This window comes from Peromyscus maniculatus, chromosome 22 (assembly GCF_049852395.1).
Source record: "Peromyscus maniculatus bairdii isolate BWxNUB_F1_BW_parent chromosome 22, HU_Pman_BW_mat_3.1, whole genome shotgun sequence".
NCBI classification, from domain to species: domain Eukaryota; kingdom Metazoa; phylum Chordata; class Mammalia; order Rodentia; family Cricetidae; genus Peromyscus; species Peromyscus maniculatus.
In genome coordinates, this window is record NC_134873.1 from 19,609,545 (window position 1) to 19,633,653 (window position 24,109).

Below are 24,109 nucleotides of genomic sequence, written 5' to 3' on the forward strand. Positions count from 1 at the left end.
TTGTTGTTGTTTTTTGTTTTTCAAGATAGGGTTTCTCTGTGTAGTTTTGGTGCCTGTCCTGGATCTCCCTCTGTAGACCATGCTGGCCTCAAACTCACAGAGATCTGCCTGGCTCTGCCTCCTGAGTGCTGGGATTAAAGGCATGCACCACCACCGCCCAGCAAATAAATGTATTTATTAAAATGGGCCTAAGACAAGATTCCCAAGTTAAATATTTGCTGAACTGTTCTGAAATTCTGGAGTGGGGGTGGTAGACAATTCAGCAGCATCCAAATAGATGCCCTACAAAAATAAGAACCAGTATTCAAAGAGTCACAGGAGACTCTCCAATAATTTGTTAATGGTATGATTCCTATATTAACTTTTATAAAACACAACACACAGTGCAATACGAAACCTCCAATGGGGACAAGCTGTCAGAGCTGTTGTGTGTGGACTGACTTTATACTGGTTGTTAGGGAATATAACTAGTTAACAAAGCCAACTTGCATATCATTTTTAAGAAGACAGCATGTCTAAGTAAAAGTACTCTGTTCTTTTTAAGAGTTGCTGAATTATACCTAGCCTCATGCAATTTCTAGAGAGTCATTTCCATAACTAGAAACTGCATGTATCTCTGGTCAAATGTGCCCAACTAAACTAAATAGGCGAAGGCACAGGAAAGAGGACCATACTCTTAAATCTTTCTACACGAGACATCTGTCAATTGTCTCTCAGATTGAGCATAGAGCTGATCATTTTAAAAACTCGTACCAATTAGCTAACAACTCCAGGAACATGCTTTAGAGTGCCCAGCAGACAAGGAGCATAGAAAGAACACACAAGAATTGGGCGACAGGCCAAGAGCCCAAGGTCCCCAACCTGATCCTCCTCCATATGAAGAACCATCATGATAGGGAACTCACTCCTACACTGGCCAGCTTCTATAAAGAAATGTTTCCCAAACTAGAGTCCTCAGACACCTCGCATTCTCCACAACCACTGAAACACTTCTCATGTGGCAACAAAGGACAGGGACTTAGACTATTCACTGCCCTTTCATGGCTGAATGAAATCCCATTGTTTGGAGATACTGTATTCTTCTTATCTATTCATCAGTTGGTGAACATTTAAGCCATTTCCACTTTGGGGTATTTTCAATAACATTTTTATGAATGCTTATGCATAAACTTTTGTGTATTTAAGTTTTAATTATCTTGAGTGTAAAACTGGGAATGGAATTGCTATGTCATATAGTAACTCTAACTTTCTTGGAAAACCCTAAGTTTAAGGTGAAAATACATGAGGATTCCAATTCTATATTCTTGTCAAAAGCAGTTCTCCTCTGTAAAAATCCATCACAGTGGGTAGAAAAATGGCTTCTCATTACGGCTTTGATCTATGTTTCCTTAATTGCTAATGATTCTGAGCATCTTCTCACATAATTCCTGGTCTCCTTATATCTTCATTGGAAACATAGCTCATTCAGAGCCTTTATTTACTTTTTGATAGTAAATTTTACTGAATTTAAATATTTACTGTGTACATATAAGTCATGATGTTATCAGAAACAAACATATGGTGAACTGGTTACTGCTGTGAAGCAGATTAACACCCATAATCTCACATAAACATTACTTTCACTGCTCCAAGAGCAGTTATCACCTCAAGTCCTAAGTACAATATGCTGCTGTTAACTATATTGCTTGCTATAGAAGATCTTTAGACTTGTTTGCTCAGTTGATAGTCTTACCTTTATCTTGTAAATTAATTGTTTATTCTAAACACACTGCCAACACTTCCACTTAGGAATATTAGCACTTACTTTACAATAACCTTGAAGCTTCCCAGACCAAGAATATACTTCCATAAAAAAATAATGCTCGGTAAGTAATTGTTTTCTCTCCACACGTTTATAGTGACGAAGTTCTTAAAATCTTCCCTACCTGGGAGACTTCTTTGTTCATAATGAATCCTCAAAGCAGATATGGTCAAATCAAGTGCTCCAGCGGGCAGCTTCAGGGGAATGGAGTAGTACAATGTTGTCCAGAGATGGCTCCAGTCCGTTTGTTCTCGCCTCACGGAAGGTCAGTTACACAAACAACTAAAATAAGAGAAGAAAAGAGCAAATGGGAGGTTAGATCGCCCTTTTATTCTATAAGAAATAACAAAGGTCAGCAATATGAGAGAAATGCAAACTCTCAAGTCAAATGGAAAAATATTTCCAAAACACAATGGATGATCTGAATTTACAGGCAAAGACCTTCCTGGTAATGTTATTTGAGACAGCTTGCCACTAAGGTAATGCATAATTACATTCTGCTCAACTTCTGACAGACCCACTGAGAAGCCTTTAAAAAATCATTTCTGGCAGCATTTACATGCTTATCCTTTTCATTACCCATAAATTATGATTTTTCGCATTTTCAGTCATTTCATTCTTTCAATTTATATAAATAATATTCTTGCTATGTATTAAAATTATGACATTTAACTTTCAAAATTTTTATTGGAAAAGTTTATATGCTTTTATATTTAAAGTTAGTTGAGCTCTGGTTCCAGCAATAATGGATCCTCTTGTACTCTACTATTCTGCTCACAGATAAGAATTATAAACTGTGGACAAAATAGAAAAATAACTGTTTGAAGACATTGGAAAGTGATCAAAACAGACTCAAATTGTAGATCTGACTGTTGTTCAAAGAAGGGAGCCACACTGGGTGGAACACATGCTTGGAAGACTTTCTCTGTAGGGAACATTTTCAAGACTTCCCTGAAGTGCTTGGAGGCTGAACCTAAAGATGAAAAATCACATCTAATAGGTGTTAGGCAGTAGTGGATGCAGATCAGAGCTAACAGAAAACTTGAAATTGGTTGACACAATTATCTACCCTCCAAATTCTTAAACTTCAGCTAGCAACTCCATCTGGGCTCATATAACTGAATGTGGGAACCACAGAAATTTTGGCAACAGTAAAAGGTTTCTGTATATTCAAGGACCAAAAATTAATTTGAAATTAAACATATATCATGTCTGAAATGTTTCTGGCAGTGCTCATTCATGTTGTATCTCAGGACATCTCTGTAGCTTTGGTTCTAAACACACAATATGCACACTGCACTACATGAGCTTGCTCACCACAAAATGCTAACAGTGATGTCTGAAACACCTCAGCTCAGATGTCAGACCATCACATGCCATGAATCATGGTGTTGGACTGACCACACAAACTTTTCTACCCTGAGAGAATATAATTGTTTAATTATGAAAAATGAAGACAGTATTTTCTGACTGTCATTCTTCAGCATTTAAGTCTCAAATTACTATTATTAAAATTACTATTATTAAAATCAAATTACTAGTATTAAAAATTGATTTGAAAATGGCTGTTTGTGGCTTGAGATTTTTTAGATTTTTTATTTTATCCCCCCCCCCTTCTGTCTCTGTGTCTGTGTGTACCCAGAGAGGCCAGAAGACAGTGTCCAATCTGGAGTTACAGGCATTTGTGAACCACTTGCTGTGGGTACTGACAACCAAACTGGAGTCTTCTGAGAGAGCAGCATATGCTCTGGACTGCTGACTCCCCTTTCTAGCTCCTTTTATGTTTTAAAAGATAATTAAATGAATATGGCTTGGGACTGGGTTAAAATTTCCGGTAATTTCTGAAATGGTCCTAAATGTGCTTTTGCCATTTTGTACTACATATTTATGTGGAGCAACTTTCTCAGCACTGACAACTTAAAAAAAAATCAAAATATTGATCAATTCTGAAAAACGCCAAAGATGCTCTGCATCCTGTAGTACCAAACTTTCAACCAGGATTTCATTCTTTATTTAATCTTTTCTTAAAGATTGATTTATTTTATGTGTGTGTTTTGCTTGTAAGTATATATGTACAATACATGTTGCCTGGTGCCTGTGGAGGTTAGAAGAGGGTTTTGGATCACCTGGAACTGGAGTTACAGACAATTATAAGCTGCCATATGGGTGCTGGGAATTGAACCCTGTAGCTGGAGTTTTCCTGCCTTGCCCACAGTCAGGACAAATCTTTGTCACCCGCAAGTCCCACAGCCGCTCAGACCCAACCAAGTAAACACAGAGACTAATATTGCTTACAAACTGTATGGCCGTGGCAGGCTTCTTGCTAACTGTTCTTATAGCTTAAATTAATCCATTTCTATAAATCTATACCTTGCCACGTGGCTCGTGGCTTACTGGTGTCTTCACATGCTGCTTGTCATGGCGGTGGCTGGCAGTGTCTCTTCCCACCTTCCTGTTCTCTCAGTTCTCCTCTCTGTTAGTCCCGCCTATACTTCCTGCCTGGCCACTGGCCAATCAGTGTTTTATTTTTTGACCAATCAGAGCATTTGACATACAGACCATCCCACAGCAGAACCCAGTTCTCTGTTCTTTGTTCTTAACTACTAAGCCATTCCTCCAGCCCAAAATTTAGTTCTTCACAAAAAATAAATACATATATAAATACATACATATATATATAAAACTATATATATTTATATATATACATATATAAATAAAACTACTTTGGTCTTTGACAAGTGGTATGTCATTGATTATACAGAAAATTGTCTTAGAAAAAATATGACTTATTATCAATAAATGTTTGATTTGTTTATCTATTTTATTCCTGAGATCATGTAAAATTTTCTCAGACAAAAAGGAGCCCCCAGTGGAAACAGTTTAGGAAACCAGGACTAGAGAACTGGGCAAGAGAAGGGTTAGCACAGTGGCAGAGTGAAGGACTCCTGGCCATCAATTGCTACCGCACCCTCTTTTCGTTTGCTTTCACTTTCAGAGGAACACAAGTCTTTAGGTTTTTGAATTTATTTTTATTTTATGTGAATGGATATTTTTGTTTGTACATATGTGCACCACTTGCATGCAATGCCCATAGAGGCCAGGAGAGGGCATTAGCTCCCCAAGGACTGGTGCTACAGATGGTTGTGAGCAGCCATGTGGGTGCTGGGAAGATTAGCCAGTCCTCTTGACCACTGAGTCCTTTGTCCAGCCCCCAGAGGAATAAAATTCCTATACTGAGTGCTCTGAAGAATAACCAGTACAGGTTTAACTGGTTCTTAGCCTTTTCCACATAATACTGGGCATTCTCAGGTTTAATATGACAGTTATTAGTATTCAGACTGTTTCCTATCTTAAAATTTTCATTGATAGTTGCTCCCATTTTCCTCTTTCTCTAATTCATGACTTTAAAAACTCCTCACTGATTTTACTTTTACTTCTGTTGTCTTAACTGTGGTTTGGAGAGGGACCAAAACTCAATGCCTGCTCAAACTATCATGTCTACCTGGATTAAATATTCAATGCTATTTGTACCTTTATTTATTTATTTTTTTAGTATTACTGTTATTTTATTTTGTAACATTTAAAACCTTATTTCATAAGCCGGGTGGTGGTGGTGGCAGCGGCGCCAGGACTTGGGAGGCAGAGGCAAGCAGATCTCTGAGTTCGAGCCCAGCCTGGGCTACAGAGTGAGATCCAGGACAGGCTCCAAAGCTACGCAGAGAAACCCTGTCTCAAAAAACCAAACCAAACCAAACCCAAACAACCTTATTTCATATGTTCTTAAACATTTTAGCTTTGCAAAAAAACCCCACCATTTTGACAGTCTTTAAAAAACAACCAATAAGTGAAATTATTGGCTAAATGAAATTTTTAAATAGCTATGATGTGCAGCAAAGTCTGGGCAGTAGTTTCACTGGAAAGCAAGTGACACAGATCAAAGCAATGCTCTCTGTACATACAGGTAGCACTAGGAATTGTGACTTTTAGAGAGAGCAGCAGAAATGACTCTTTTCCATCAGCAACAGCTGATTTATCAGAGGGTTATCAAAAGGAATCATAGCCTAATGTTCTTTCTGTAAGGAATTAAAAGAAACTCCAGTCTCTAAGAACAGTGGAGTCTCTTCTCTAGGTATATTAACTGTTGGACACTCCAGAAGTCATTTGTTACTAATAACATTTAAAATATGTTCTCTTTCACATTATTTTAAGATTAGTGCAGATTCATGGCTAACTTTGTTGTAAGACGATTTTCATCTTCCTTAGGATATGCTTTCTGATACAGTATGTTACGGCTTGAATAAGATACGCCTCCTTCAGGTCCTCACTGGGGAAGGTTATGGAACCTCAGGCAGGTGGAGCCCTGCTACAGGAAGTATGGCACTGGGCCGGGCTTTGAGGATCTACAGCCTGATCCCATTTGTTGTTCTTTCTTTCTGCTTCCTGTGCCTTGAATACAATGTGACCAGTCAGCTTCCTGCTCCTGCAGTCCTCCACGCGTTGCCTCCCATGTACCACGCCTTTCCAGCTAGGTTGGACTCTATCACTCTGGGCCATACACCAAAAGAAACCCTTTCTCTTCTAAAGTTGCTTTTTGTCACAGTATTTTACCACAGCCACAGAAAACTAACACAGGGTAGAAATGAATAAAGCAAGTAAAAACTCCCAGTGAGTAAAATTAATAGCCAGATGAACAATGCTGACGTCCATTAGTGAGCTGTCACAAACAAGCCATTAACACTCTGTGACAATTGTAACATTTTTCATAATTGTAGAATGATTCTTATTAATTTTATACCAAATAAATTTTAATGCATGAAAATAGTGTAAAGAAAGATTTTTCTTGGAAGAGACTGTAAAATTCATGAGACATGATGCTACCAATTTTTCTTCTAATAATGACACAAGGGTTGTGTTCCCTAAATTTAAGTTGAAAATGATATAAATAAAATGGAATTAAAGCCATTCATATTAATATTAAAATTTACAATTCAGAAGTAAGTCAAGTTTGATTTTGCTATAGTATGTATTCACTTGCCTTATTGGTACCACTGTAGAGAAGAAACTTGGTAAAAATGAAGATTTTAAAAGTAAAGTTTTTTTTATAATAGAATAGTAACATTTTCTTATTTTTCTTTTTTACTTATTTTAAAGGCTCATTTAATTTTATGATTACAAAATTCATTTATAAAAATATTGCCATCTTTTTCCAGAAAAATGACTTATGGCTTCATACATATTTTCAAGTAGCTTTTAAAGATCTAAGTAAACCTAAGGGGACTTTTAGAAAAATACAATTGGATTGTGTTTGAATTTATGCAAACTGCTGTTTTGTGGCCAAAGAAAAAGTTCCAAGGGGAATCTTGTTGAAAACTTGATCTAAGCATGCTCAGGAAGTTGTATGACCTCTATAGTGAGCCAGCAATGAAAGTCTCTGGCATGCTGGGCAGCGATGGCGCACGCCTTTACTCCCAGCACTTGGAAGGCAGAGGCAGGCAGATCTCTGTGAGTTCAAGGCCAACCTTGGTCTAACAAAGAGAGCTCCAGGACAGCCAGGGTTATACAGAGAAACTCTGTCTTGAAAAGCCAAAAAAAAAAAAAAAAAAATAAGAATAGTGAAGAATTTTCATTCAGAAATTTTTATAATGGGAAAAATGGGAATAGCCCAAATGTCCACCAGCAATAAAAAAAGATTAGTTAATTTGGAATACTGTTACAATAAAACCTCACAACTGTAATATAAATGAATAGAATCTCAACTCTTAACATCTGCCTGTGGGCACCCAAACTCCTTTCTTATGACTGAGGGTGTATAGGAATATGATTAAAAATATGGATTCTGGGGTCCAACTGCTATATATTTTCCCACTTCATACTTTTAGTTTTGGGTAATACTTGTTCTAAGCCAAGCTTGTTAGCTGAGAAAACACAGTATTTTTAAATGACTTAGAACAGTTTTGTAGACCTTAACCAACTACATTTAACCCTCCTACTCGACAGACACCTTTCCAATAAATAATGTAAAGCATCGTATTTCCAAGAAGACTGTGTGTGTGTGTGTGTGTGTGTGTGTGTGTGTGTGTGTGTGTGTAAGCACACGCACGCACGCACGCACGCACGCACGCGCTCTATGTTGTTTATGTGTCTGGCCTATGCAAATGAATGCAAGGCTGTGTGCACAGGGGACCAGAGTACGTCAGGTACTTCCTACTTTATTGCTTGAGCTTGATAACTGTACCGAACCAGAAGCTTTTCTTAGTGTAGTCGGTGAGTTCTTAGGATCCACCTATCTCTGTCCCCCCAATGCTAGAGGTCACAGATACTGGCAGCATGCCAGCTGGCTTCCTTTCCTTTCCTTTCCTCCCCTTTTTCCTTTCCTTCTCCTTCCTCCCCTCCCCTCCCCTCCCCTCCCCTCCCCTCCCCTCCCTTTCTTTCGACATAGGTCCCAGAGATTCAAACCCAGATCCTCACTTGCTTTGGCGCTCCCACCCACTAAGCCATCTCCTCACTTCCTCCCATAGTTCTCCCCTGACTTGTACATCACTTTAATTGCCCACATATTTCCTGTTTCAGAAGACCTACATGCCTTTGTATTTTGTTTTTCACTCTCATTCTGCTTCAAGAGAGATACCGGTGCTTAAACTCTAAGTTTTAAAGATAAGTTTTAAAAAATGTATATTAAGAAGCCAATCCAGAGTACTTTTTTTATCTTGAATTTCATTTCTCATTTCCTCTTTAAGAAGACAGATTATAAATTTACAGTCAAAATTGTGTATTCAACAGTCTGCATATCAACTACTAAGGCTAAAAGATTAATGACTAATTCAGCTACTATAACATTTATGTGGGAACAAAATACAGAAAAATCTCAGACTAGTAAATTCTAGCATTATTAATCTGGACATAAGTACATTTATCCTTGGAGATTATTCTCAAAAAACTACTCTTAACTATTTTTTGCTCCATTTTAACTCCACATCTGCACCCCTCTGCCTTAATTTTTTACATTTATTTTGTGTGTTTATGTGCATACAACCATGCACGCATTCCCCAGCTCACAGCTAGAGACCCTCTCCTACCATGTGGAGCCCAGGGATAAAACTCAAGTTGTCCGGCTCAGAGGCATGCCCTCTACCTGCTAAGCCATCTCCCCACCCTCTCTGGCTTTTTGTTATTATTAAGTTTAAAACTTATTTCAAAACTAGCTTTCCATTAAACCCTTCCATTCTCCTTTTCGTAGGACCTTTCTCCCTCCATCCCTTCACAGAAAGGATCCTTACACCCCTGGAACTGTTGAAACCAAACTGCACACAATATTACCCTTGAATTATCTTCCGTTCTCAGACCACATCCATTTAAACAAATCGTGTAGTTTGTCAAAAAAGAAACCACAAATGCACACATAAGATCTGATACCCACTTCTGCTCATTCTCTCCCATGTGGTTTTTCTGCCTTCCTATAAAATCCTAAACTCACCCCAGTCCATGTTCTCAAAGCATCCTCCGCATTAGCCACTTGGTCCTCCCCAGCTTTTCTTCCCCACTGCGAGGCCTCCATTCCAACATAGTCTCTGCTGTGAATGTTCCCTCAGACTTTTTTTAATTTACCACATTTTTAATTTACATATTCGCTGTGTGACTGTATTTACTGTTGTCTCCCCCACTAAACCAACACTCCCGTGTGGATATTTTAAATCTGAGAACACAGAGAAGAAGGGACACTAAGAAGTTGGTGAAGCTGCTGGTGGGTCTCGACAGCTTAGGAAAAGCCCACTTCTGCGGCTTCACTGTGCAGCGCAAACTCCCTCCTCCTCTCCACGCCCCTCCTTTTCTGGCAGGGGAAGAGAAACACCTGGTGTTAACAGTCCATATTCAATTAGCTGAACACTAAACCTAACACCTAAACTGCAAAGATTTAGTTCTTGGCTAAAGAATAGCTTTGCCAAATTAGAAAGCATCTGGCAAGGACCACCCAGATCAAGATATTCTCGTTTTCTAGAACACTATCACAGGGCTAGCCCTGGTGGTGCTCGCCTTTAATCCTAGCACTGGGGAAACAGAGGCAGGTGGATCTCTATGACTTTGAGGTCACCTTGGTGTACACAGTAAGTTACAAGCTACACAAGACTACATAATGAGACCCAATTTCAAACAAAAATGAAAACACCCAAAACATTGTTCAAGTATCTCAATTATCAATATAGGTTTGATATTTATTAGAAGTAATTTTATTAAATGCTTAAAAAAAAACCCAAGATTAAATCACCTTAGCTAACAGTTAAAATCAGCATATATTTATCAGATGTGTGCTTATATTGTTGATTATTTTTGTTATGAAGCTTGAATCTATTCTACCATATTGTTAATTAACAGATCTAGTCTTATATGCAAAGCTCTTTTTACCTTTAAAGGGAGCAGATAATACTCATTAAAATTAAACATAAAATTATTTGTATGTAGGTATTTGTATTTCATTTTCTCATACAGCTAAATTACAAATGGCCTGTTCACATACATACATGAACAAAAGGCATGATCACCATACAAACATAGAGGCTTTAGTAATTAACTCTATTCTTTATGGAATGAAAAGTTCCAGTCACATAACAAGGTGTGTAAACATATGGTCACACTTAACTGTCTGTTCTCCACACTAACATGCACAGTCCCTTGTGGGTAGGAGGAGGAGTGCTAAACAGGGGCTTTAAGAAATGTGTGGTAAACATTAGTGAGGTATTTTTAAAACAAATTATATATTTAATTTACTAAGTATACTTCATTTTTTGGTAATAGTATTTCAATCATAAAATAATATGTAAGAACTCAGTATGTGGAAGGCACTGTATCAAACACTGGAATACAGCAGTGAACAAGAGAGGCAATGTCCTGTAACTTTAGATTGGGTGAATAAACAGAGTTTATAAGTAAAAGTGACATCTCAGTCAAGACCACATATAAAAGCTGTGTTTTTCCTCTTCTGTATTGGGGATCAGACCCATGTCATCATACACACTGGGCGCGTGCTCTCCTGATCCTATACAAAAATCTTAACTCCAAAATTATTTCAGTGGTTCTAATCCTCTTCCACCAATCTTGAACTTATTATTTATATATGCCACCATTTGGACATCCAGGTAACATTCAAAGTTTGATGTGCCATGGGGCCCGGGGTGTAGCTCAGTTCGAGCTTCTGCACGTGCAGGAAGTCCCGGGCTTCACCCTCAGCACAGCCAACACTGACTGTGGTAGCACGTGCTTGGAACTCTAACAGTTGGGAGGTAGAGGCAGCTTCCCAAGAAGTTCAAGGTCAACCTCAGCTACTTAATGAACTGAGGCTAGCCTAGTCTCAAAAACCCTGTCTCAAAAACTTTAGAATAAATAAATGTTTATTGGACCAAAAAAATCCTCATATCTATTGCTCAAAGTCATTATTACACCCTTACTATTTCCCTGTATCTCTAGCCTTGAACTTAAGGCTATCTTTCTGCCTCATCCACTTGAATGTGGAGGTTATGGGCAGGTGCCAACATACATGACTCCTACTGACTATTTCTGTCCGGTGTATATCAGACCAACATCATGTTAATTACATTCCACATTGTTAGCAATCCAACTCTGAGCACTTCAACAATAGGTCTGACCCCTGTCCTTAGTCTGCCTCACAATGTTATATTCCTAATCACTAATTAATCACAGTTTTAGCAGTCATCCACACCTTTAGCAGTCATCCACAAAGAATTCACATCCTGCATTCACATAACTATAATTTAAGCCTTCTCATTAACATAGCCTATAATGACAGGACTCAAAAATATGACAAAAAGTAAACTAAATAAATGAAGAAAAAGAAGTATAATAATGTGTGTGTGTGTGTGTGTGTGTGTGTGTGTGTGTGTGTGTGTGTGTGAGCGAGCACAGGTGCTTGCTTTGTCAAAGTGCACATGTGGAGATCAGAGAATCACTTTTGGGAGTTGGTTCTCTCCTGCCCCTGTATGAGACAGGGGACTGAACTCAGGTATGCAGGCTTGTGCTCACAAGAACTCGACCTGCTGAGGCATCTTGCCGTCTGTAACTGGAGAATTTCAAGCTTTTCTCTCAGCAATTGATAGGAGGAGAGATGCCTCAGAAACAAAAACAGTAACAACTCAGGAAGTCTGACCCATATTACATACCACTTACACCTGACAGTTTTTGTTTTTGTTTTTAAAAGTATTAAACTCACTGGAATATGGTAAATATAACTGAAATAAATTAAAAAGCAATACATAACATTTAGAAAAATTCCAAAGCTCCAAATATTTAACATTAATACATTCTAAATAATTAACAAAAACAGAATTTGGAAAATTAAAACAGATAATGAAAAATAATAATGAAAAATACAAACAGTAACACATGTTAAAAATTAACAGAGAGGATGCTATTGCCTTAATTTTTGAGTTTTGCTCTTAAAAAGCTAAAAAACAAAAGCAAAAAAGATGAAAGGATCAACTCAAATGAGAAATCAATCAAAAGAATAAAACAACAGATTTTAGCGCAGCAGTGGTTAAAAAGATTAACAAGACTTACTATCTGCAGTTAGCGTGGGCAACTTTTCCTTTGGCATGCCTGAAATGAGCAGGGCAGGCAGACACTAACGCTGTCCATCCTCCACTGTCGGGTCCCTAGTCTAAACCAGGGCTCAGCAAACAACTGCGCTACTGTTCCTGGGCTAAGCAGGGCTCGTTGATGTCTTTTACGTTTTTTTTTTTAAATGGCTAGAGAAATAAAGATCAGTGTTTCACGGCACAATAAATAAATAAATAAATCAATAAATAAATAAAGCTGTTTTACTGCGGTGAGCTGAGTTTGCTGGGTACAGCCGTGTTCATCTGCTACACTCCCTGGCTAATTTTGTACTCCACCAGCTGGGCTGAGTAGTTGCTGCATGGTCAGCAATGTCTACATCTTTACCATCTGGTCACTGATAGACAAAGTTCGCTGACCCCTGCTCTATACATAGTCTTCCTGCTCCTCTTTCACTCCGTCAATTATATATCCAATCTAAGAGTCAGTCCAAAACCTCAGCGGTATCCCTCTACTTCCTGGAAAATACCTTAAACAAAATCTTCTAATGTTGATCTGTAGAGAGTTAAGTATTTTCTCTCTCTCTCTCCTCTCTCTCTCTCTCTCTCTCTCTCTCTCTCTCTCTCTCTCTCTCTCTCTCTCTCTCTCTCTCTCTGTGTGTGTGTGTGTGTGTGTGTGTATTTCCTTCGTTTAGCAGTACATTTCCTAAAAAAAGGAACCTATCATTCATCAACAAAATACCAAGAGTTTAGATGACTGAGTGGGTGAAAGCTAAGGACACCATCTCCTCTCCTGTAAAGAACAATTTTATAAATGTATCAAAATCTGGGGTTCAATGCAGTATTCCAGCTGGACAAGCAGACTTTCTTACACCATGGTTAATAATTCTTTCCAATTCATTATTTAGGTTGGGTAGGTAGGAACTGGGGCGCTACAAAGTATAGTTTAGTTAGCCAGAAGAAAGATATTGTGTGTCAAAACTAGCATTTCTTCTTAAGTATCATGTAATTATTTCTTCCTACAAACCATAGGGACACTTCCCACTAAGTTTCATTGCATACAGATACCTCTTAACAGACTGGAGTAGAAAAGTCATACATAATGATACCTGAAACTTTTTTTTTAATATCTGAACGTTTATATATCAAATCTTATTCTCTTTTCTCCAAATGTCATCCTGTAAATGTATTAAAGACATTTCCTTCAGTGGGATCCTCGTATAATGATTATTTTAAAATGAAGCCCGTCTTAGCTTACCTTTTGTATAAAAACCAAATTTCATTATGCAAGACAAGTAAGTGAACAGAAGCCTCTCATATACACAAGTGCTGGAGAGGTGGTCCAGCAGTCAAAAGCACTTGCTGCTCCTGCAGAGGCCTCGGGTGCAAACCTCACACCCACCTGGTGGCTCAAAGTCATCTGCATTTCCAGGTCCAAAGGATCCTAACACCCTCTTCTGGCTTCCACATGCACATGGTGCACATAAATTCAGGCAAACATCCATACACAAAAAAAAATCAAAATAAATATTTAAAAACTTTAAAAAATAAAAATAAAAACACACAATTAAGACAAGAACTAAATTTGTCCATAGTGGTTTTTGATATTCTCAAACACATTCCTTATTAAAACCTTGAATGTGGTTACTTGTTGTATGAGTTAAACTTAATTATATCAAATTTGCTATACATACACACACATACACAAACACAGGCACAGATGCATACAGTGGTGAAGTTGAATCACTGTAAAACAACCTACTAGGAAAGGCAAGGAGGCCTGGAGAGATGGCTCAGCAGTTAAGAGCATGTACTGCGCTTCCAGAGGACCCAAGTTGGGATCCTAGCACCCACACCAGGTAGCTGACAACCATTTATAACTCTAGCTTCTAGGGAATCCAACACCTTCACTCAGGTGTGTGTACACAATACACAGTTTAAAATAATAAAAATAAATTTTAAAAAAATTCTAAAAAGCACATAATGGTTTAGGGAGCCATGAGTTCTGGATCTGGGCCTCTGGGATTCATTGTGCTGAGTTCATGGGCTAGATCTGGGTAAAGTGACTTTTCAGATGCGAGCAGGTAGAAGATGAGATAGGTAGTAAAGACAGTGTGCATGGATCAATGAAAAGTCATCACCACTAGTATTAAATTTGAAAGCACACTATTTCACTGACTTTGAGTCTAAGGCCATTTTAGTACTTGAAAAAGTCAAAGAACTTTCAACAGTTTGGAAAATCATTCTTTTTCAATTTCACATACGTGTTTTTCAAGAAGGTTTACCATCTAATTTTAAGTCTAAAAACGCATTCAAATGAATGCAAGAATAAATTTAGACCACCGTTCATAAAGGACTGCCACTTAGGATGCAATTGGCTTATTGGAATGATGCTTAAGTTGACACAATTAAGCAATTAACAGGGGCAAAGAATTTATGAAAGACCCTTGTTAAATGCTGACCATAGAAGGGTTTAATCACATGTTTAAATTCTTCTCAGGTTTAAATTCACTAAAACAATAAAGGGAATGTAAGAGGCAAGTAATATCAAATTCTTAGTCATAAATGAGAAGACAGTGCAAAACATATATGTTTTCCTATCTGACCATCTGGAATATGCCACAAACTCCCTGAAAGAAAAAAAAAATTGCAAGTATAATTATATTCTGGGACTACTAGCATGCTTCAATAAATAGACTCTTGACAAGATCTACTGATAAAAGAACGGACACGAAAATGGACTTTCATTACTTGGCTATTTGTTCTCACCAAACTCTTAAAACCAAGAAATTATCCACGGAATAGAAGAGCAAGCAAACAAACATCCCCACAAACAGCCACTAAGGGCACAGTTACGGCCCACTGCAGAGCAGAACGGAAATGCAAAGGCCGGGTCTGAGGCCTATTTCCTCCCTCTCTCTCCCTTTGCTCGCTGTCTTCCACCCCTCCCCACATCTGGCCTGATTCTGTGTTCCAGTAAACACTGACTTCAGGACTGGGGGTGCAGCTCAATCATATCACACTTGCCGACCACGTGTGATGCTTTAAGTAAGATGCCAATACAAGTACCACAGAAGAGAAAACCAATTTGTTAAGACTGGCATACATGAACTCTTGAGTTGGCTAAAGTCCATCTGGCTGAAAGTCTGGACAGCAAGGACAAACATTATGTTTCCTCTTGATGGCTTTGGTGATTAAATATGAAGTAACTTAAGTATAAAGGTTAAGCAAAGGAAGAACTCTACCAGCCACAATTCTTAAACATGGCACTGGCAGCTGAGCAAGGGAGAGCTGTGATCGCAAAATCACCCAGCTGAATGAGCAGCAACAGTTGGGTAAACAAGACATTGGACAGCAAGGGCTGGGAGTGACAAAGACAAGCTGTCTATCAGCGAGTGCGAATCATGAGAGTTATTTACTTTTGCTGTATAACTTCAGAGCATACAGGTAAATGGAGAGAATGAACAAATCATCTATAACTGTACAACCTAGAATCAACTACCTGTATATGCACTGTTTACAAATATAGACAAATACATACTTTAATTTTAATGACTATAAAACCATGATGCACATATTAATGAAATTATGTATAGGACTTAGATTTGTTCCATTTTTTCCTATTAAAAACAACATTATGGAACAAGATAGAGAGTTGGCTCGGCAGTTAAGAGCACTTGTTATTCTCTCAGAGGACCCACATTTCATCTTCCAAAAGCCATCTGGTGGCGCACAAACATCCATAACTCCAGTGCCAGGGGATCCGACACCCTCTTCTGACCTCTGCAGGCACCAGCATACAAGTGGTGCACATCCTTCCAGGCAAAACACTCATCCACACACAAAAAAAATCAATCCTTTTTATTTTTTAAGCAAACCAACAACAAAATTGCAATGAGGCATCTATCTCCTGGCTGAAACTTTGTTTACACTCCTGGAAATACCAAGGATCCTGGCATGGGAGGCTCATTAATGTCAGTTAGCCAAGCCTGGGCATATGGTAGATAACAGATGTCTGAGGGAAGGCTAATAAATTCAATTATGTACACATTAATTATGAGGTGGCAACAGGACATCTAAGTGGATATGTGCCGCTGACTTATAAGGACGGGGATTTACAGCTCTTGGGATCACTAGCATTGACGCTGTAGTGTGGCACATGAGATGACCAAGGGGGAATGTAGAGAAAGGAGGATGCACTTCCCATCCTCTAGAAACACCGCAGCCCTGTGGAGGAGGGGCGATGAACACTGGAAGAAGAAGTGAAAAGACAGGATAGGAGTAAAAGGTAAAAAGAAAACCGGTGGACATAAAAAATGGGACACATCATGATTTGCAGGCTCAAAAACTATTTTTTGGGGCCTGCCCAAACAATCACAACATTTAAAACCACAATTAGGTCTGAATGTTTATACTAAAAGGTACCTGGAAGTCAGTGCCCCCCAGAGCCACTACAATACGCTGTCACGTTAATGTTCCTGCCACCCTCCTCAACCATGCCATAAAGACTCCAGTCTATCCTGTCTAGCATGGTAGGTTTGTGGGATAGCATTATAAAGTCCCATGGGGGGGGGGGAGCATCTCAAATGCTTCCTTCTTAAGATTACGGATAAGCCTTTGCTGTCTCATGGCTGAAGCTCAGAACAGTGCTTGGCACGAAGCAGATTCTCAGAAGTACCAGTATCTGCTTCCAGCGACATGCCAGCCAGCCCCGTGATGGCCACTCCAGCATTGTTACTGCTCCGCAAACATTACACTGTGTACATGGAAGTCAAGATACTATCTACTCTATACCCAGCCATGTATTTAGGCTCTATTTAATTTCATTTCTTCAAAACCCTATAAGTAAAAACAATTCCTTTACTAATGAGAGGATCTGTTCAGAAAAGACAAATTTATACCTAAACCAACCTAGGAGTTGACACCATCTCTCCATTGTTATTCTGCTTACCCATTATCCATACTGAATCCACATGAACATGTACGTAAGGACTCGGGTTTCTTTTCTTCGCTCCATTTTACAATGTTAGAAAGCAATAAAATGAATTTGTGAAATATCTAGACACACAGAGATAAGAGGTAAGACTACTTGCTCTGGAGACTGTTCAAATACAGCGTTGCTACCTACTAGCTAGGTAATCTTGGATAATTCATTTCCTGTGTGCTAGTTTATAAAGTGGGAGTAGTAGAGCTATAGAGTTGCTGTAAGAAATGTACATGAAGAACTTAGAATCAAGTTTTAAGTACTAGTATTAGCAATACTAATAGCTAGGACTAATGCATACTTCTCATATGTGCTACCTGCTTTAGTTTGCTTTCGGTTGCTATTAAAACCCTGACCCAAACTAATGATTTATTTTAGCTTACAGGTTAGACACCATTGGGAGAAGGCAAGGCGGGAACTAAACTGGAGGCAGGAACTGAAGCAGAGGCCATGGCTCATACTTATCAGTTACCTTCCTTATACTTCCCAGGACCACCTGCCCAGGGGTGGCACTGCCCACAGTGGCCTATGGGGGGGAAGAGGGAGGGAGGGAGGGAGGGAGGGAGGGAGGGAGGAAGGGAGAGAGAGAGGAAGAGAGAGAGAGAGAGAGAGAGAGAGAGAGAGAGAGAGAGAGAGAGAGAGAGAGAGAGAGAGAGAGAAGCTGATTTTCATTTTCTATAGTACTGCCAAGTTTAAAGTCTTTTAGACTTCAACTGGCTTGCTCTTTAAAAAATATTTGAGGATTCAATTTGATTTCAACATTACTATTCTTTAAGGACTTGGGAAAGCAGAGATAACTACTTAGGATTCTATTCATGGAACAGAGACATACAATTGAGAATTCACACCAGTGGCATCCAATTTCTCATAGTTCTTTCTGAAACATTGTTCATCATATACTGGCCCTTGGAAACAACCTGTATACCCTGAATGTTTAAAGCAAAAAACAAATGAAAGCAAAGGATGTAAAAACTATAAGTATCATATTGTGAATATTCCTTTTGGGTTATTTCTTTGCATGAGTCGTGTTGGCTAAAGAATCATGAAGTAGGACTTAGGATTAAAGAATCTTGTTCCAGCTAGAAAAACTAACAGATTAACTGAGATTGGAAAATACACACAATCTCTCAGCTAACGTTTCTAGCATGCCATGAGAACTGAAGATTGTAAAATGGCAACAGCATTTAGTTCTGTGAAATATCACATTCAACATAAAATTCTTATTTTGAAATCATTCTAAGTATGAAAAATGATTAAAATTCAAGTTCATTTAAGATTACTTTGAGTTAATTTACTATACTTTTATACTTACAACTATATTCTCATATATCACCAAATGTAAAAAAATCCAGGAGGTAATATAATCACAATATAAAATACAATCTCTAAATTGAAACATTAAAAGACTACTGGGTTAAACCAAAGAGTTAAGCCTCAATCAGAAAGTAGTCAATGGCAACAAAAACAGAACATTTAGGAGACACTGGCCTTGTATTTCATTAAAGATTCTTGACTCCTGACAGTCTGTGAGTTTACAGTATTTATAACTCCACGAGGACTATTTTATAAAAATTGCTATAGAAATTACAGAGTTCTTTTACCATTTCTGTTGTGGCATATTAATTTAAGATATGTTACATTCATTTATGCTGTGGAATATTTGTTTTAACAGTGCAAAGATGTGTTACATTCTCTTAATGTTGCATTTGTTTAACTCCGTGAAGCTGTGTTACTGTGCCTGTCTAAAACACTGATGGTCTAATAAAGAGCTGAATGGCCAATAGCAAGGCAGGAGAAAGGATAGGCAGGGCTGGCATGCAGAGAGAATAAATAAGAGGAGAATTCTAGGGAAGCAGGTGAGAAGTGAGAAAAAGAGGAGAGGAGGATGCCAGGGGCCAGCCACACAGCCACCCAGCCAACCATGGAGTAAGAAGGAAAGAAAGATATATAGAATAAAGAAGGGTAAAAAGTCCAGAGGCAAAATGTAGTTAAAAAGAAATGGGATAATTTAAGTTGGAAAAGCTAGCTAGAAATAAGCCAAGCTAAGGCCAGGCAATTAAAAGTTAGAATAAATCTCCATGTATTTATTTCGGAAGCTAGGTGGTGGGCTCCTAAAGAGTAAAAAAATAAATAAATACACATTTCTACAAGTATTCCTTGTGTATGAGAGCACAGTGTGCACTGTTCTGAGAACAAACACAGGAGGCAGAATGTACTGTGCACATGCTCCACTATTAAGCTACATCCCCAGGACCACAAGTCTTATCAGTCAGTGAAATAGGCATAGTAATTGTATGCACATAATAAATTTTTAAGAGAATAAATTAAATGCTCACACGTCTGAATTCCTTAAGTCTGAATGAAATCTCATAATCTTGTCCATAAAAACTTGCTTCAACATGGATACTGCCAAAACATTCTTTAAAAACTCAAAGATTAAGATTGCCCTCTGCACCACACAGGGGCCTCCATACATGCTGTCTCTAAGATACATCATATCATGTTGTCACTTTAAAATAATTGGGGCAAGATTAGAGATCTCTACTGTGCCCATCAAAACTCTGTATTCAAATATCAACAACTTCTTATGATGTTACAAGTCCAATAATCTCTCTGCACAGTCTGGAAGGCTAAAAAGACACTAATATAATCAACCAGTATGTCACAGATTACTGTTGCCAGTGGGTTCACTACTAATTAATAATTTAGCAATGATTGTCTCAATATCTTTAACTTATAGGAGTTTCTATCTCCTCATCTGTAAAAACGGAGGTTGATCACACTAAATTCTAGGATTACATGATTTTAGAAAAGAAAACAAATTTATTCTGTATATTCTTTCTGAAAGGATATGATGCTTCAGAGGTCCATAAAAACAGCTTTTAACTTTAGCGATGATTATCTATGAAACTCCAATAAAGACATTTTACCTCAAAAATAATTCCCATAGGGACAAACTTCTTGTGAAAATCACCAGAGGGTTTGATGATTATCTGAAGTGGGTCCCAGAATCTAAGGATTTGTGATCTGTACATTTAATAGACTTCAGCAAGTTGGAAGTGTATTAATAAGTCTTGAAACAAAGCAGCACTAGGGACCGAACCCACTGCCTTATGCATGCAAGAAAAGCTCCCCAACACTAAGCTGTACCCTCCCCTTTTAAAAACTGTTATTTTGATACAAGGACTCCCTAAATTACCCAGGCTGGACACAAACTTGCAACGATCCTCCTGCTTCCACCTCCAAAGTTAGGATTTGCAGGCATGTGGCACCATATACTACTGGAAAGTTAGATTTTTTTTTTTTTACAAGCATGGAAGAAAATCGTGATTTACAAGAACTAAAACATGTTATAAGTTGAGTATCTCTAACTCATAAATCTGAAATATAATGCTTCAAACCTCAGGCTCTGAGCAATCATAGAACACCACAAGTAGGAAATTCTACACTTGGCCCCATGATAAGTCTTAGTCAAATGCAGGTGCTCTAAAGATTATTGTACAACATTATCTTCAGACTTTAGGGTAAGGTAATATATGAAATATAAATGAATTTTGTGTTTTAATTCATAGTGTATATATTCACATCTTACTGTATATATTTAAATATTAGCCTGGAAAGTCTAAATTTCTAATATATATATGTATATGTATATGTATATGTATATGTATATGTATATGTATATGTATATGTATATATATATTTTTTTGGTTTTACGAGACAGGGTTTCGCTGTAGCTTTGGAGCCTGTCCTGGACTAGCTCTGTAGACCAGGCTGGCCTTGAACTCACAGAGATCCACCTGCCTCTGCCTCCCGAGTGCTGGGATTACAGGCGTGCACCACCACCGCCCAGCTTCTAATATTTCTTGTCTTGAGCATTTCAGAACAGAGATTTAATCAACTTGCAACTTAGCTAGTTAAACTATGCTAGTAAATCAAAGGTGCAGATGGGTGATAACCAAGTCATTATGATTAGATAATGTAATTTTCTACTCTAATCAGCCAATAATGGTGAAAACATTTTAGAATTCTACATTTAAGCAAACATTAGATCAATTCTATTATTTTCATGTGGACAATCTATTTGGAGACAGAACCTGAATAAAAACACAAAACTAACCAGAATAATTAAATTATGGCAATGGTTTACACTTCTGAAAGATTAAATACCAACCATGCACATTAAAATTAGAATAGTCTTATTGCATCCTAATTGATAATTAAGATTAGTTAAGTATGTTGAGCTAGAATGTGAATTTTCATTATAGGTCTATGAAAAATTAAGATACTTTTCAAATATACAAGGAAAGAAAATCAAGCAATCTGAGTTACTGCAGAGGGAAAGAAGGATTAATTACACAATTCTTTAGAGGCTAATTAAAAACAAAACCACCGGTGCTGAGGTTGTTCTGATTCCGTGTAGAACAGGCCCGAAAGGTACCAATATCTGCTTGTGCAGTCTCGTTCCAGTGCGCATCTTTTGCGCAAGCTTCTCTTAGGATTTCTCTTGTCTAAAACGGGTCCCCAGGGAAGCGGCAAGGAGAAATTCTGTAATTATTTTCTGATGCAATAAAAAGAGAGGCCTTTCTAATACTAAATTTTGAGGGGGAAAAAAACCCAGCTTTTCCCCCAATTGTGATAGCAATAACTTTGCCAGGAACATAAGAGGAAACGGGCTCTAATTTCTGGTATATATCTTTTTTCTTTTTTAGTTAAAATTTTCCTAGTGGAGTTTTATTAAGTTATGAAATCAGAAATCAATTACTTTTTGTTATAAAATACAAATTACATTTCGTTCTATTCACAAGAGGAAAGCAGTTATTACTTAGGAGGCATGAAGACAGTGCTCCAAGAAGACAGTACTCCATGAAGACAGTGCTCCATGAAGACAGTGCTTTGTTTCTCTGAACAACAGTACATTTCCTTCACGTGAAGTACACCGTGTGAAGGGCTCAGGGAAGGAAAAACGTATCTCCAGATCTTAGGTTAAGGAACCTTATAAGTGTGTATTTTCATCGCACTCCTGTTTGCGCTTCCTACCCCTTGCAGCGGTATTAGCAGCGGAGCTCCAGTACAGTCTAGATTCACTGCTTTTCTTCTCTTCAGCTGTTTCCTTCCTTTTCTAAGTAGTACTTAGAGCTAAAGATAGACTGGGCACAACTTCATATGTAAATGCTTGTATGCATCGCAGGAGAAAAATTTAAAACAAGAAAACAACCAAATAAGCCCAGCACTTTACTCCCAGGAATTGCCACTAGCCTGCTTCTGTGACACCAGGTACATGGCAGTTTTTAGGGACTCAATTTTTGCCATCTATAAAATGAGGCTGTTGCAGCACAACTAACTCCAAGCTCACTTCCAAATAAAACACTCACGCAAGCCTTATTTATGTTAGTAGATGAGCGAGTAACAGGGTTAGAGTAAGTCCATACGAGAACATGAACTTAAACACGTGTAGAAATAGAAAATGACAGTGTTTTAAAACATGCAAAGTTTGCACTTAAGAGTTTCTTTTCACAATCTGAGTTTAGACAGGATAAAGACAGACCAAGAAGACCTATTGTCTCAGTCAACTTCTCAGTACTCTCCTTTTGTAATTCTACTATTCTAATGCTCACAGGACTATAATCTAAGTGTGATAGCTAACCTTGATTGTCAACATGATTGAAGTGAGAAAAGCCTAGGAGATAAAGCACAGTTCTGGGTGTGTCTGCAAGGAGGTTTCCAGAGACCACTAAATCGTGAAGGCTCGGACACAGGGAAACAGACTCCTGGGAGGTGGTAGAAACTGTGGAAGGTAGGCCTTGTTGGAAGAAGGGGGCACTGGGGACCTGTCTCTGAAGGGAAGATCATGCCCTTGGTCCTTCCTGTCTACTGTTTGCCATGAGGTTCTGCCCAAGCAACCATGGATTGAATCTTGTGAAACAGTGAAGCAAGTAAATAATGCCTCCATCACAGTTCTTTTCCCCAGGCAATTGTCACAGCAATTCAAAGCAGCTGTCACACTAAGGCTATGCATCCTCAGTGTACTATCCCTGATCTAGTCCATGTAGAGCAGATGCTACGCTTTCTTCAATGTCACTATCCCCAGTCTAGTCCATAGAGAGCAGATGCCGATCTCTTCTGTAGAGCCAATCAGGAAATACTTTAAGTGTTATAGGTTACAGAGTACAACAGCTCAGCTCTGCCATCCAAATGTGAAAGCAGCTACAGTCTGTATACAAAGGAATGGCACTGTGGCTCTGTGCCAATAAAACTTTTCTTATAAGACACAGGCTGCAAAAGCCGGTTTTGTTCCATAAACTAGTTTGCCAACTACTGCTCTAGATCATATAAAGCAAAACAAGATGTGTAAAAAATCAGTTATCTACTAAGGAGGCATAGTTTCAAAATAGAAAACTCTTTTTAAAAGAGTTTTAAAAAAATTTAAAAGAGGATTGGTTTCCTTAAAGTTCTCAGAATTGTGAGAAATAAAAGTCTAATATAAATAGGAATGTGTTAGAGCCTTAAGTTCAGATAGGATTTCAACTTATATTATGTGCTTAGGACAAATAGGCTTCCTTTCCTTTGTCAACAGGGCCATCCGTTAAGGCAATGCTGACTGCCAAGCTTTCTAGAAATCACTTACTCTGGCCTTCTGCTAAGAGCTCAAGTCCTTGACTTTTGATCTTGGCAAACAGATACCCTGTATCAAGCTTTCAAGGCTACTTCATTCTTTTCTTTCCCACTAATCCAAAGGCATGGCCTCCTATCCTGAGCCCC

The 24,109-nt window shown here is 38.2% G+C and overlaps 1 protein-coding gene across 5 annotated transcripts in view; it reads right to left on the bottom strand.

Moving 5' to 3' along the window:
* Ncoa1 (nuclear receptor coactivator 1) overlaps positions 1-24,109 on the bottom strand; it is a 201,692-nt gene that overhangs the window by 86,632 nt on the left and 90,951 nt on the right. For all 5 annotated transcript variants that reach the window (XM_076559106.1, XM_076559105.1, XM_076559108.1 and 2 more), the window contains one exon: positions 1,926-2,083. The gene's annotated coding sequence lies outside the window, so the exon portion shown is untranslated. The remainder of the gene's footprint in view (positions 1-1,925; positions 2,084-24,109) is intronic.